Source organism: Aedes albopictus, chromosome 1, assembly GCF_035046485.1.
Source record: "Aedes albopictus strain Foshan chromosome 1, AalbF5, whole genome shotgun sequence".
Taxonomy (NCBI): domain Eukaryota; kingdom Metazoa; phylum Arthropoda; class Insecta; order Diptera; family Culicidae; genus Aedes; species Aedes albopictus.
The window spans coordinates 81379885-81384561 of NC_085136.1; the positions used below are offsets into that span (position 1 = coordinate 81379885).

At 34.4% G+C, this 4677-nt stretch overlaps 1 long non-coding RNA gene across 1 annotated transcript in view; it reads left to right on the plus strand.

Moving 5' to 3' along the window:
* Nucleotides 1-4677, plus strand: part of LOC134285030 (uncharacterized) — a 62094-nt gene that overhangs the window by 19123 nt on the left and 38294 nt on the right. The window lies entirely within an intron of this gene.

Sequence of the window (4677 nt, forward strand, 5' to 3'; positions counted from 1 at the left end):
ATTTAAGAGCCAGTTCGCGAGAGCCGCAACCCCTTCTTGTATCGATGTGCTCCGATTGAGCTGAAATTTTCAGGGTATGATTTTCCATATAAAAGATGATATCTGGCCGATTTTTAGATTTTTCCGTTAGGGGGAAGTGGGGTAAAATAGCCCTCAAAGATTTCATGTCTAAAAATAGGTAAAATCACAAAAATCGCAATAACTTCCGCAAAAGTTAACGGATTCAGCTGAAATTTTGCATGAACACTCTACTCCTATGGCACTTCCATTTAAGCCAAGCGTTGGATATTCTTTGATATTTAATTTGAAGAAATAGGTTATTTTCATATTTTTTTTGACGATTTTCAGGGCGCCTGTTTTCGTACCAACAGAACTAGGATGAAAAACTGAGTACTACGTTTTGAAGGTTCACCCAAGAGCTTTCATTTGATATGTAACCCAGATGCGCCAACTTAAAAACTTTCGAAAAAAAAATTTTTTTCTCGGGGTATGCATTTTACCCCATATTTTTAGCTGTCTATAGTAGTGTTGTCGCAAATTATGACAACGTTATTTAATTTTTAAGGGTTTTTCTTCAATATTAATTCAACAGAAAAATGATGGCTAAGAAATGCAATTATTGTTTTTTTTTTTCATTTGGGGAAGGTAGGGTAAAACGGACTAACTCAACCTCTTATCGAAATAACGTTGCTACGATGTTCTCTGATCGGACTTGAATTTTCAGAGTTCTTTATTCTATTCAAGAATAGATGCTTTATCACATATTATTTTTTTTCTTGAGAGGATAACGGGGTGAAACCATTCTCAGAAAAAAAAGTTGAAAATAATCAAAATTTCAAAACCTACAAATGCTTTGGTAAAACTTGGCGAAATTTCATGAAATTAGAAAAAAAAATATTAATTTTTATTGCTTATTCAAATGAGCAAGTCTGACAACATTTTGACGTCGAGAAATATCGCAGATTAGCACGTGGTGTGTGATTCACCGGATTCTTTCTTGATTTTTCTTTTGACATGCATCTCCGGTTCAATTTTCTCTCTTTTTTTCTCGTGAAAGTTGCAGCAGTGCACAATGGTCCACGAAAAAGATTTACGAGGAAAGGTGCATTCAACGCCTTCAAATGATTTTTTTGGACAAATATGGTCTTCTACAAAGTTGTTCCCAAAAATAAGGCCCTCTTTTCAATGTACATAAAAATTAGGGTGGTCCATATTTTCAAAGAAATTGGGAACCAAACTTTTTATTTTGTAGAATAACTGTATACATTCTTCGAGAAAGTTGTATATCTATCAATTTTGAGCAAGTTTCCTGAAGACGCTTTTTATGTAGCTTTGAAATTGACCAATATAGAGATGTTTTTCTGAATAAGCTTAGGGTGGTTCAAGAAAAACCGGTTTTCTGGCGTTAACTTTTTCAGTTTCGATTTTTCATCAAAGTTGCCCAAGAAAAACTTGTAGAGCATTTGAACACGCATCGTTTCATACGCTGGAATGGTCTTCATCTTTTTTGGTTCAATAGTTACAAGTGTTTTTCCTTTAAAATCATATTTTTTTGAAATGGTGATATGACCAATGTGTTTGTGGAAAATACTTGGAAAGTGCTTATTTTTTCTAGAAAATCATCAATATATTTTGAACGGAATGACGAAGCAACATTCCCAGCGCTCGAAAATGTGCGTTATTTTTGAGTTCTAAAAATGGTTCTTAGACAACTTTGATGTGAAATTTGAAACAAAAAAGATAAACATAAAGGATGACGCTAGAACAAATCGTTTCATTGCTTTATCTTTTTTGTTTAAAATTTCTCGTCTAAGTCGCGTAAGAACCACTTTTACAGCTTAAAAAAAGCGTATTTTCGTTCGCTGAGAATGTTGCTAAGTCATTCCGTTCAAAAGTTATTGATGATTATCTAGAAAAAATGAGCACTTTTCAAGTATTTTTCACTTGAGTTACAAAAAACACCCTTCTAATTTTTTGATATGTTTTATAACAACGTTTCTTTATTCGAATGCGGGCAAAAGATAATTTTTATGATTACCCCAACCCGTCTTAACACTTTTTCAAAAAACTATGCTCTACAAGTGTTTCTCGGGTGACTTTGATGAAAAATCGAAACTGAAACAGTTAACACCAGAAACCCGATTTTTCTTGAACCACCCTAAGCTTATTCAGAAAAACATCTCTATATTGGTCAATTTCAAAGCTACATAAAAAACGTCTTCAGGAAACTTGCTCAAAATTGATAGATATACAACTTTCTCGAAGAATGTATACAGTTATTCTACAAAATAAAAAGTTTGGTTCCCAATTTCTTTGAAAATATGGACCACCCTAATTTTTATGTACATTGAAAAGAGGGCCTTATTTTTGGGAACAACTTTGTAGAAGACCATATTTGTCCAAAAAAATCATTTGAAGGCGTTGAATGCACCTTTCCTCGTAAATCTTTTTCGTGGACCATTGTGCACTGCTGCAACTTTCACGAGAAAAAAAGAGAGAAAATTGAACCGGAGATGCATGTCAAAAGAAAAATCAAGAAAGAATCCGGTGAATCACACACCACGTGCTAATCTGCGATATTTCTCGACGTCAAAATGTTGTCAGACTTGCTCATTTGAATAAGCAATAAAAATTAATATTTTTTTTTCTAATTTCATGAAATTTCGCCAAGTTTTACCAAAGCATTTGTAGGTTTTGAAATTTTGATTATTTTCAACTTTTTTTTCTGAGAATGGTTTCACCCCGTTATCCTCTCAAGAAAAAAAATAATATGTGATAAAGCATCTATTCTTGAATAGAATAAAGAACTCTGAAAATTCAAGTCCGATCAGAGAACATCGTAGCAACGTTATTTCGATAAGAGGTTGAGTTAGTCCGTTTTACCCTACCTTCCCCAAATGAAAAAAAAAACAATAATTGCATTTCTTAGCCATCATTTTTCTGTTGAATTAATATTGAAGAAAAACCCTTAAAAATTAAATAACGTTGTCATAATTTGCGACAACACTACTATAGACAGCTAAAAATATGGGGTAAAATGCATACCCCGAGAAAAAATTTTTTTTTTCGAAAGTTTTTAAGTTGGCGCATCTGGGTTACATATCAAATGAAAGCTCTTGGGTGAACCTTCAAAACGTAGTACTCAGTTTTTCATCCTAGTTCTGTTGGTACGAAAACAGGCGCCCTGAAAATCGTCAAAAAAATTATGAAAATAACCTATTTCTTCAAATTAAATACAGGTCGGACTCGATTATCCGGGTGACTCCGAAAAAAAATCTCCCCGGATAATCGAATTTCCGGATAATCGAGCCAAACTTTTTTTATTTTATTTTTAAGATTTGTCAATCAAAAACAGTTTGATAAACATACTAGCAAGCTTGTATGATGTTCTAGTCCTTAAACTCAACGACTGGCATGCTTCTAACCATATTTGTTGAGAATGGAATTTTAGACGAAAAATCTGCATAATAAAAATAATTCTCAAATAGGCTGAATCTGATTTATGGGTGTTGTATTTGATATTTGCTACATCTTTTGACATATTTCTATCTAAAAATGTGCAAACAAAACGAAAAATTATTTGGTTCCCGGATAATCGAGCCATTTTTTCCGGATAATCGAGCCCCGGATAATCGGGCCCCCGGTTAATCGTACCCCCGGATAATCGAGTCCGACCTGTATCAAAGAATATCCAACGCTTGGCTTAAATGGAAGTGCCATAGGAGTAGAGTGTCCATGCAAAATTTCAGCTGAATCCGTTAACTTTTGCGGAAGTTATTGCGATTTTTGTGATTTTACCTATTTTTAGACATGAAATCTTTGAGGGCTATTTTACCCCACTTCCCCCTAACGGAAAAATCTAAAAATCGGCCAGATATCATCTTTTATATGGAAAACCATACCCTGAAAATTTCAGCTCAATCGGAGCACATCGATTCCACTTCCTTTGGAAAGGGGGTCGCGGTTCTCGCGAACTGGCTCTTAAATAAGTCAACGCTCGTCACAGGTGTATATCAGACTGGCGACTGGTACCTTCATGAGCTCGTTCGAGCCATTCGGCTCGGCTTCTTCGGATTCGTCATCGTGACGAGCGTTGAATGACATGTGGACAGGGATGTGCAGTTTAAATCCAACACTGGTGATTTATGTTCACATTTTTCCTGTTAAGAATTTGTATTTAAGAACTTTGTAAACACCTTTTGTTCTCCCGTATATGGATGGAATGGATAGGCTTCCAGTTGGTTTCGTGAGACTTTTTTTACAACTCAATGCTTGCGCTACACACACTACTTTTTAATTCAGTATCCATCTTTTTAACCCTTTATAAGGCAGTGGCAACTATATTGCCACCTACTGTTTGTATTTTTTTCTGTTTTATAACAATTTATTTCGAACTTTTTTTTTGGTTTACGCAAAATTGGGACTACTAACAACGCCTGGTATTTTTTTGGTACTAAACAAAGCTTTAACAACAATTTAGGAGCCATTTGTAGTCTCAAAAATGGCTAATTTTGACCGCGTGAAGAAAATTAGCTCAAACTTATTGTAAAATTTATAGATTTGGTAATATTTTAAGAAATAATCAAATTCTCGGTTGACATGAGCTGAACTACACAGTTTATATTATGAGTTAAGCCCCAATCCACTCTAAAATCTCTTTTCCGGCTTTTTGTCGAA